The following is an 11864-nucleotide window of genomic DNA, read 5'->3' on the forward strand; positions in this document are numbered from 1 at the left end:
ATATATTTTGGCGATCAAGTTCCAACGAACCTATAGGGGAGGTCGGGGCACACTCGTGTTATTTTCGGAGCAATATCATCATTGTTTTTGGCAAATCCTAACATACTATAAGACAACTTACATATACGATGAAGGTAAAAATTATCCTAAAGCAACGCTAGCTAGGAGCTTTTAACAAATCCGAAGTCTATTAATTGAGAACAGGAGGTTTTGATTTGGGAAAATGGGCATCTTCTGACGTAGACCCAACCATTACAAGGCTCTGTAGAGGTCACAATGGGAATCATACAATCTGCTGTTAAGGTCTTATAGGAATTTAGTTTGATACAAAGCGCGATGTATTTCAATATAAGGTACAAGATGTTAATGAGCCTTTAAGTCATTTTACGTTTTTACTTAAATATTTAGTTCAGGTGTTATGGTTGCAAAAGATAGGGTGGGATGGGCCTTTACCAACCGATATTTGAGAAAAGGGGTTGCTAGTTAAAGCACGTTGACCTTTGATAGATAGTATAACCAAAGAGTATCCATTGGTAGTATCTTGTGCGAGGTTAGTAGGTTTTTTAGATGCTATATAAGCCTCTCGCCAGGAAAGATTGCCGGTCACAGAACACCTGAACCCGGTCTACAATCTATGTTTTTCTGAAGATGTGAGCGACTTCAGGGATAGTATCGTGTCAATTTTGAACGAAAAGACTTTTCGTTCAACATTGGCACGATCCTATTCCGGAAGTACGAACTTCCACTTCCAACGCCCTTTGAATAAGGTGGCTTCTACGAACAAACGGCCAAATTTGGAATCAAACAGGAAGACCGCAGTATTTTCAAGGTGTAATATTTATTGTTTCTAGAGCCGCTTTTTTTTACATACCATGTTTTCCAAAATTAAAGGCCACACAGGCGTTTCACTCTCTGTAATATTTAGTCTGTGGTAATATCAAGAAAACCATTGAATCAATAATCAGGTTCCTTACTCAATGGTTTGACAATAAAATTAATTGGAATTGAACATTTCCTGATAAAACGTAAACAAGCGTAACGCAAATGCTGACTAATGTTTTATTTACGAAGGACCAAGCACCTACTTTTTTAACGGCCCGAAGAAAATTCTGAATCATTGTTCACGAAGGTTCACAAATATAGGTGGTAAATCTGAAGCACTGCAATATACAAAAATTAACTATCCGAGGAAGTAACTCTTGAATTTGAATAATTTAAATCTGACTTTAATCTATTACACAAATTTGATATGCTCAAAAGTAGCCAACTCAAATAGATCTAGAAGTAACTCTACGCCTTTCCCATTTGTGAAAAATAACATTGCTCTCTTACATAAATTAATTGAAATAATTAGCCAATCCAGAAGGTATCTGGAGGTCCTCGATACGGAAACCTTAGACTGAAGTTGGATTTCAAGATGAATGCCGCTAAGTGGGTTTAACACTCCAGCATTTACCTCTGCACGGCCGAAACAGTTAAATTCATTTAAAAAAAGGCAGATTGATGCACAAAGAATTGAAGTCGCTAATTAAACTAAACGAGTTTAAACATCGAAGGAACTGGCCAATATTAAACAAATCAAAATAAGAATAACATTGAAAATAAAACAATTAAATAACAAACAAATTCAAGGGTTACCTACCCCTAGTTACCTAGCTGAAGTCAATTCACAGTAATACGAAGAGTTACAATTAAAATTAAGTAGATTAGTACCTTTTGTTATGGCACAAATATTACACAAAGCTTGACAATTAAAATTCGAACGAAATCAACTTACTGAACGCAGAAAGTAGTGACGTTAAATTTTACAATGGACCTGTAAGCCAATGAATTACAACATGAAAAATCAGCAAAGCTTAATCAAGACACTATTTTCTACATATACAGATTAAAATCGTTTAAAAATTGCTAATATAAGGAAAGACTCCCTGATATTTTGGAAGACGGGCCTCTAAAATGAAGTTACGCCACTGAGTTACTGACAGAAGAGACAGACAGAGTCGACTGTCTTTCGTAATGGAATGGCTGCGCATTAATCAAGGTGTTGTGGTAAAAAACCGCTCATTTAAAAATGAATTCACAGAAAGCGAGAAAGTCAAAATCGTAGGTATCGGTTGAATGGGTCTTGGTAAATTCAAAAACTAATTCACAAGTCACAGATAACTAAATAGTAAGTATCTATCTAAATAACAAACTAATCTGGAGGATACAACGTAATTAAACTAACATGAATGAATCCTCGGATGTATTTTTCGGGAACGACAAAATTAATGTACGGAGAATCAGAAATATTGAAGAAATTCGCAAGAGCAATAATCTCCAAAAGGTCTCGTTATACTTGCGGTTAAACAGGAACAATAATTCAAATTCACAGGTGCAAAGATTTCGAAGTAGGTAAGGTAATGTATCACGTGATGTCGCCAATGTCAATCTCACTAAGATGGCGGATCCATGTAAAAATGCGATGTCATCCAGGTAGATAATAACGAAAAAGTAATTCTGAAAAGAAAATTAGGAGAGTACTATGTAGCATACGAAGCCCTAAAAAATTACGTTAAGAATAATGCTATTTGCAAATATAAATCCGCTAAGCGTATTTACAGGAGCACCTACAACACATTAGAAATAGAAAGAAACACTCCAAAGAACTATGGTAGTATCCAATACAAGCGCCCTTATTCAGTAACAGTAATGGCGGATTAAGAAAAATTTGCAAGTAACCACTATGAATGCAGAATCTTCCTTTAAAACGAACAAGTATAGCTTCTACGAAAGACAAAATTAACATAACGTGACCTCTAGCGGCGAAATAAAGGGCTACTGTAAATTAAACCTGAAAGGAAATACCTAGATGGCATAAAAACATCACTTAAATGGGAGTATATTTAACATTGTGAAGGAAGATGCCACCTACATATCCAATACACATGTGTCTTTTCCATGCGCTACTTAATGACAACCGTACGGTTCCGTGTGAAAGAGAAGGATGCAGCATAACACCTGCTTGTGGTGTACGCATCGATACATGGGATAGAAATGAACAGAAATATTAATTACATTCATTTTAATTAACGGTAGTCTTGACTTAATTTTTTCTAGGAAACCCATTTGCAATGTGTTTGTTTACATATCAAGATTGCTAAAAACTGTATTTCACTCAGGGACTATAAAGATGCGTACGTCATCGTATCTATCAACAAAAATAGAAAGGCACCATTGCAAAAATAGTAACGAATCAAAATATAAATCCAAAATAAGCATATGCGATTGTTTTATTATGCAAGATTTTTGGGAGACGAAAGAGCTGACCTCCTCGTGGTGTCTCCTGGGTAACGCTAACAAGCTCTATTAAGGCTACATGCGATATATCATTATAGTGCAGATTCATTATATTATTTTACCTATTGTTAATTTTGTAAAAAATATCCTATCCATTCCTGAAATTGTAAATAAAATAATTTGCACACCATGAAAAAGGATAGTCTGAATGGTATCCTGCCTCGGCCCATAACGATAAACGAACTTCCGGGAATAATAGGCCTCGGCGTTCATGTCCTCGTGGTAGTCGTTCGTCTTTTAGATTCAAATCGGAGCACTCCTACTTTAAGAAAACCCAAGGAACTCCCTATATGGATAATTGCATGCATTTTACCTTTTCCCGACGGTGTAGCCCATCCCTCTATGACAGTTATTGCAAGTCGATGATGTAATATAATATTTGGTAGGGTGTGATAAAAACTTTACAGAAGTTGTGTACGGAATTGGACGGTTCGATCGATGTGAAGTCGTCCAAACGTCTTTTTTTCGGTGCTTCTGTAAACCCGGCCCCCTTCCCGGTGGTACTTTGGCCACGATATTCCTTTTAACACAACAAAGACCAAAATATTACTCATTCCTTTTTTAAAAACATCATCCTTGTACTCGGTTTTATTGAGGAAAATGGTGTGAATATGTACATATAAAAAGTTAGAGAAATAAAGTTAACAATGGCTGTTATGTTGTTCCTTTTCGTTTGTATAAACTCTCTGTGCTTTATATTCAACCATCACATATTTGCAAACTTCCATTCGAACTGTAAAGTTGCAGCTGTCGTTCATAATGAAAAAGTTTCGAACAAAAATTTGTCTATAGATGAAGAGCCGTTGAAACGAATCCTTCGAATACTAAATCCTTTACTTATGGTACAATCAATCAGATTATGTTCACTCGTGCGAAGGGCTTTAAAAGTGATATCGGAATTCTCGAAAATTTTTAGGTCAAGCGTAAACGTATGAAGCTTTTTCTATAGGGGTTCGCCTCTCTTGAAATAATTTCCTACTGTTTAGTTTTCTACCAATTCGGTAGGTCGGATTTTAGATCTTTATATGCAAATTAAATTTTACGGCAGGGCAAATGACTCCATGCGTACCCGCGAATAATAAAAGAAAATATTTACCTGCCGAATGAGAACTCTGCTATCGTTGACAGTTTTAAAGATTGAGTACGACACACAGAATATTGTTCAGAGTATCAAAAATACAGGACAATATAACACGCTTGCATCTTTACATGTCGTTCATCAAGAAGAGTAGTAATAAAATTAACGCTACAATATCCAGTGTTTTATCAATTCAGTTGTAAACAGAAATTAAGCGCTCTAGTGCGTCAGTTAAATTAAACAAAAAAGCTCTCTCTGGAATATTACAAATGAATTTTTAACTACAAGGCTGCTCCCAAACCACTTGCCAACAGAAAATAATTTTCGTAATCGATATATTGTGGCGAACGGAGCTCATCCTACCTTTTTTGGCCATGTCATTCTGCGAGTTTTAGTGTTGGCTCCATTTATCAACGAGAGCATTTTCTCGCAACCTTTGGCGGAAGTTGCAATTCAAGATGCGTGTAGGACGTTATGTCCTTCCGATCTACGATGCTCCCTCGGCAGTCCATTCAATCATCGCTCAGATCAATTCATCATCCTGGATACAAACGCTTTTAAGCGGACGAAACGTATTTTGAAGTGGGTATTGTGTACACAATTTGAGTAAATTTAATTATTCTGTAGGTCCTAAGGGCAGCATAGCCGTGAGGGTAATTTTCTTTTATATTAGTTAACTTTTCACATTAGCATATAGTGTATAATTAGGTATGCTACCACATCTTTCTAAAAGCACTTTAAATTCATTAGGCGTAGTGTTAATGCGTTCAGTTAATAGCCTCCAGACTATAATGCACAAGAGAAATAAATGAAACTTTAGCCCTTATTGTATGTGTACTTGCACGCAATTTAATAGGGTATGCTGAACTTGTAAAGCGATATTGCTAAAGCATGATCTCGTCGTAAAGATGCATTCTACCGTGAATTTCAGAAATGAATAAGTAAGTCAGGTGTTCTTGGCTTTGGATTTTTGCAAAATTATTGATACACTTTGGGAAGATATTGAAAGGTTTATTGGGAAGTACAGTAGCCAGAATAGGGTAGATGACAAATTTTTTAAAACCAGTTATAACTGTTCGTATACCTCTACTATAACTTTAAAATATGATATTTCAGCAAAATAAATCATATTATTGCGAATTTATGCAATTTAAATTGTAGATTTTTATTCCTGCGCCAAAACGCTGTTTTGTGTCATGGCGGTGTCTGTGACGTCACAGTCCTGACAATTATAAACACGTAACGCCAGCGTAAATAGTTTAAAAGATTTCGTGATGAATTATAACTACCGTAAGTGGTGCCCTACCATGGAGTACACTTTGTCGTGGTGTAGGGCTCAGTAGTCACATTTTTCTGTGGCACAGCTAAGTATCCCAGGCGGGTAAATCTGGTTCCAAGGATGCTGTATCATTCAAATGCTTCATGGAGTAGAGAAATCCAAAAGGGTTTCCGACGATTGCTCATTAAACGTAACATAGAAAACTATATTGACATGAGTGGCACATTTTTCACGTACGTTAACTCCTGAGGTGTGGGGTAGACGGCATTTTGAACAACTTTCGATTCCGATTCAGCCATTTGCCGATACAGGAGTAGAATTTCGAATAATCGGACTCAATCATGACTTGTTACACGTGATAAAGGAGACTTTATCGACACTCGTACTCCTTTGGACTCTGAGGGGTTGTAAAAGTAGCTTAATGGTAGGGCAAAGAAAATAATTGTTTTCTTCGTCGACAACTAAGGAAACTGCATACAGCTTTGCGTGAACCGTATGTTGAGGGCAAATTTTGACTTAACTGTGAATAAGTTGCCAGAGTCTTCTGTTCGACTGATGCACCCAATGTACGGTTTCGTACTACTTTATAAATTTAGACCTTCATCTACAAAATGTTCATAACAGAAAACTCTTAAAGTGGACATAGCTTACTGAATCATCTCCATACGATAGCTTCGATGACCTAAAAGCGAAGCACCTTAGGTATACACATTCCTCTTAATTTCTTGTAAAAAATCTAAGTTTAACTTAAAAACCTAAAAGACTTATGGCAGTTTTCTGATGAACAAAAATCTGTTTGATGCAAGAAATATTCCCAACATCATTTCATCAATGTTTGGCAGATTTGCTGCTGTCAGCATTCGTATATCCACTTTCCATTCTTATCGGGTTTTAAAAACTAAACTTTAGGATAATGTAATCACTATAAAATGGAACAAGCACTAAATTAAAAACCGTAGACAAACTCTACAAACGCACAGAGAATTAGGATAATGACGTCACGCGCTCTGATTGGCGTTTGATATCACGTGACAAATGTCGTTATTTTTTAATTTTAGTTTTACTAAAATATAATAGTTTCTTGTGTACATTACCAAAGAAAGTTATTTTGCGATACCCTGACACCTTACTCTATCTTATGAAACAAACATTTATTTATTCTTTTTCCACTGTCATGTACCCTGGAAAAATACGAGGGTCATGTGATGTCTCGGTAGCTCAACGTACTTCAGACAGGGTTTCCCGCAAAATTTTTCTGGGCAGTATTCGATTTTGTAAATACTTTTTAGTATTCAAATCCTTTCAATTATTCAAATACTTTGTAATTAAATACTTTTGTGGAAGCAGTGTATTGGTAACTCAAATACTTTCACTATTTCATTATTTAGTATTCGAATACTTCGCAAGGTATTTGAATACTTTGAGAAGTATTCGAATACTTCGCATAGTATTTGAATTACTTAACCTTCCTTTTTTACCAAAAATCGACTATTCCAACATTTCTCGGGAAAACACTTTTTCTTATTAATTTTGGTGCCTAGAAACCAAAACGATTCTTCCTTTTTCGATTAGACCTCTCAATAAAAAGTTATGGACCAATTTCGAAAAAAAATTCAAAGGGCTGTAACTTTTGATCTAGTAGCCCAATCTTCAAACTGTTTGAAATTATGGATTCTACGGGCCAAATTCTATAAGAAAATGTTTTTTCCCGGTCGATCTGAGACAATTTTTTTTTCGGGCCTCAAAAACTCTCAAAAACATAGGCCCTCGAGCTTTTTAACTCATCGCCCTCGAGAATATAAATATCACTATTATGCCCTTAATACATAAATAACTATTTTTTTCCGGGTCGATCTGAGACAATTTTTTCTTCGGGCCTCAAAAAAGGGCAGTGTATAACCTTCCTTTTTTACCAAAAAACGACTACAACAAAATTTCTCGGGAAAAACACTTTTTCTTATTAATTTTGGTGCGTAGAATCCAAAACAATTCGTACTTTTTCGATTAAACTTCTCAATAATAATAATAATAGGTAATGTTTATTGTTCTACAGATACAAAGTATCCAATAACAGAACAAAATTAAAGTTTGTTACGTTTGCGCAAGCGGCACTATAGACAAAAAGATAATATGCAAGATAAAATAAAAATAAGAGTAAACCTATTACAATGTAATTAAGTAACTAAATTAAACCATGACATTATCAAAAGTTATAGACTAGAAACCAACTTCGAAAAAAAATTCAAAGGGCTGTAACTTTTGAACTAGAAGCCCAATCTTGGAACTGTTTGAAATTATGGATTCTACAGGCCACATTCTATAAGAAAATTTTCTTTCCGGGTCGATCTGAGACAATTTTTTTTTCGGGGCTCAAAAAAGGCAGTGTATAACCTTCCTTTTTTACAAAAAATCGACTATACCAAAATTTCTCGGGAAAGCACTTTTTCTTATTAATAATTTGCGTACGTAGAATCCAAATCAATTCGTACTTTTTCGATCAGACTTCTCAATCAAAAGTTATAGACCAGAAACTAATTTCGAAAGAAAATTCAAAGGGCTGTAACTTTTGATCTAGTCTTGGAACTGAACAGGCCACATTCTATAAGAAAATGTTTTTTCCCGGTCGATCTCAGACAATTTTTTTTCCGGCTTCAAAAAAAGGAAGTACAATTTAGAAATGTTTAGGGAAAGTTTCCATTGTCACAAAGTCAAATATAAAAATCCGATACAACAGAATACCGAACGATCCTGGAGTGAAACTTTTTGACTCGATAGTCTACGTAACTTAAAAACAATAGGGACCTTTCTTATATCCTTAAGATCATGTGTACCAATTTTCAAAGCTGGATACTTTTGAATTGAAACCTTTTGGCCCACGACCTAAAACTTATATCTATTATATATAACAATTTTTCATTTCGGGAAGATTTGCAACGACTGATTTGGAATTATCACTCGAAAAATGAACACTTCACTTTGGCTGACTTACTAAGGGACGCGCGGGAAAATTTTGATTTTGATAAGGGGAAAACTACCTTATACAACATTCTAAAATCAATGGGTTATAAATACAAACTCGTAAATGGACGTAAACTTCTCTGTGAACAAAAATATGTTGTTGCATCCAAAATTACATTTTTGAGGAAATTCTTGCAATACCAAAATTCAAGTGAAAATATAACATTCGTGCGTCTGGACGAAACTTGGATTTTTTAAAATGGATCCAGCGTCCGAAAATGGGTACACGATTCTGAAATTAAAAGTAATCCGTCTAAAATTAAATCAGAAGGGAGCGTTTTACTGTTTTGCATGCGGGGTCTCGTTTTGGATTTTTGGAAGGGTGTAATCTATTACAAACTTCAAATAGTAACGAGGTAGAATCCATAATTTCAAACAGTTCTAAGATTGGGCTACTAGTTCAAAAGTTACAGCCCTTTGAATTTTCTTTTGAAATTGGTTTCTAGTCTATAACTTTTGATTGAGAAGTCTGATCGAAAAAGTACGAATTGATTTGGATTCTACGCAGCCAAATTAATAAGAAAAAGTGTTTTCCCGAGAAATTTTGGTGTAGTCGATTTTTGGTAAAAAAGGAAGGTTATACACTGCCTTTTTTGAAGCCCGAAAAAAAATTGTCTCAGATCGACCGGGAAAAAACATTTTCTTATAGAATGTGGCCTGTAGAATCCATAATTTCAAACAGTTCCAAGATTGGGCTACTAGTTCAAAAGTTACAGCCCTTTGAATTTTTTTTCGAAATTGGTTTCTAGTCTATAACTTTTGATTGAGAAGTCTGATCGAAAAAGTACGAATTGTTTTGGATTCTACGCACCAAAATTAATAAGAAAAAGTGTTTTTCCCGAGAAATTTTGGTGCAGTCGATTTTTGGTAAAAAAGGAAGGTTATACACTGCCTTTTTTTGAGGCCCGAAAAAAAATTGTCTCAGATCGACCCGGAAAAAAATTTTTCTTATAGAATGTGGCCTGTAGAATCCATAATTTCAAACAGTTCCAAGATTGGGCTACTAGTTCAAAAGTTACAGCCTTTGAATTTTTTTTCGAAATTGGTTTCTAGTCTATAACTTTTGATTGAGAAGTCTGATCGAAAAAGTACGAATTGATTTGGATTCTACGCACCCAAATTAATAAGAAAAAGTGTTTTCCCGAGAAATTTTGGTGTAGTCGATTTTTGGTAAAAAAGGAAGGTTATACACTGCCTTTTTTTGAGCCCCGAAAAAAAAATTGTCTCAGATCGACCCGGAAAAAAAATTTTCTTATAGAATGTGGCCTGTAGAATCCATAATTTCAAACAGTTCCAAGATTGGGCTACTAGTTCAAAAGTTACAGCCCTTTGAATTTTCTTTCGAAATTGGTTTCTAGTCTATAACTTTTGATTGAGAAGTCTGATCGAAAAAGTACGAATTGTTTTGGATTCTACGCACCAAAATTAATAAGAAAAAGTGTTTTCCCGAGAAATTTTGGTGCAGTCGATTTTTGGTAAAAAAAGAAGGCCTTTTTTGAGCCCCGAAAAAAAAATTTTGTCTCAGATCGACCCGGAAAAAAAAATTTCTTATAGATTGGGCCTGTAGAATCCATAATTTCAAACAGTTCCAAGATTGGCTACTAGTTCAAAAGTTACAGCTCTTTGAATTTTCTTTCGAAATTGGTTTCTAGTCTATAACTTTTGATGAGAAGTCTGATCGAAAAAGTACGAATTGATTTGGATTCTACGTACGCAAATTAATAAGAAAAAGTGTTTCCCGAGAAATTTTGGTGTAGTCGATTTTTTGTAAAAAAGGAAGGTTTATACACTGCCTTTTTGAGCCCCGAAAAAAAAAATTGTCTCAGATCGACCCGGAAAAATTTTCTTATAGAATGTGGCCTGTAGAATCCATTAATTTCAAACATTGGGCTACTAGTTCAAAAGTTACAGGCCTTTGAATTTTTTTTCGAAATTGGTTTCTAGTCTTACTTTTGATTAAGAAGTCTGATCGAAAAAGTACGAATTGATTTGGATTTTTACGCAAGCCAAATTAATAAGAAAGTGTTTCCCGAGATTTTGGTGTAGTCGATTTTTGAAAAAAAGGAAGGGCTACTAGTTCAAACGTTACAGCCCCGGTTACAGCCCTTTGGTGGTTATTCAATTACTTCCATCAGGCAGCTGCTCTAAGACTAAAAGTATCACGCCAAGCGCGATCAAAAAAAACAAAATGAATTTTTTTTTGTTGTTATTTAATACCAACCAAGTATCGAGTACCCTTACAATTTATAGGTTTTTTTTTATGAAGGAACACAAGAATTATAAGATTAAACGGAAAAAAATTAAATAAAGACGGAAATAGCGCTATCGCAGAACAAATATAAAATTAAGTAATTTACATTGGATTATTAAAAAAACAGGTGGGGTACTTATCAACTAAATTACGTATCATTTGTATCATTTGGTATGGAAGATTTTAAATGAAATATAGTAAATTGATGATCGAATGGTGAAATGTTAGCTAACCTTGCGTTTGATTTCTGTCTCTTGCCGTCGTCTGAAGATGCAATTAAATTTTTGACCAGTAGATAGTGACTTGATTATCGACGAACACTCCTGAAGAAGTTGCTGAAGTTGGTGAAGTTTTTTTTTTTTTATTTAGAGCAAACTACTACTGAATTTGTTTTTTTTGGTAATACGGAAGCTGCAGAAACTAATGCTCCTTCTTTCTGTTCCAGGGGCCCAAATCCGGTATGTACAAAAAACTAAAATGTGGTGAAATGTTACAAATTTGAAATAATAAAATTAAAACTTACGGTTCTATGACCTTTTCTTTTTAAAATTTATCCTCAATAGGAATATTCAATGCAAATTGATTGGAATGAAATTTTCTTAAACGCAACTAAATAAATTGCAAATTTTTATCCGCACCAAACGTAGGTACGAAGACAAGTGCGTTTTCCGAATTCCTGATAGCAAGACCAATATTTCAAGTATAGTTTAAACGCCAACGACATCTTACGACACGTCATAACGTTACACACCCCCAACCAAACGTTTGAAACCACAGTTTTCAAACTAATACAAATCTGAATTTACTAAAGTAATGAAACGATATGAAATAATTTATGTGTCTTATTACCGAAAATTTAACTCATACATACGACAATATAACAAAAAACACACTCATCC

At 34.7% G+C, this 11864-nt stretch overlaps 1 long non-coding RNA gene across 1 annotated transcript; it reads right to left on the reverse strand.

Annotated features, from left to right (window-relative positions):
• Window positions 1-11364: 11364 nt before the first annotated feature.
• On the reverse strand, window positions 11365-11629 carry LOC116163789. The gene is made up of 2 exons (XR_004143808.1): window positions 11489-11629; window positions 11365-11437 (listed from the first exon to the last, which is right to left on the reverse strand). It is a non-coding gene; the product is annotated as an uncharacterized LOC116163789 (long non-coding RNA).
• Between the last annotated feature and the right edge of the window lie 235 nt (window positions 11630-11864).

The sequence above is a fragment of the Photinus pyralis genome, unplaced genomic scaffold (genome assembly GCF_008802855.1).
Source record: "Photinus pyralis isolate 1611_PpyrPB1 unplaced genomic scaffold, Ppyr1.3 Ppyr1.4_LG2, whole genome shotgun sequence".
Classification (NCBI taxonomy): domain Eukaryota; kingdom Metazoa; phylum Arthropoda; class Insecta; order Coleoptera; family Lampyridae; genus Photinus; species Photinus pyralis.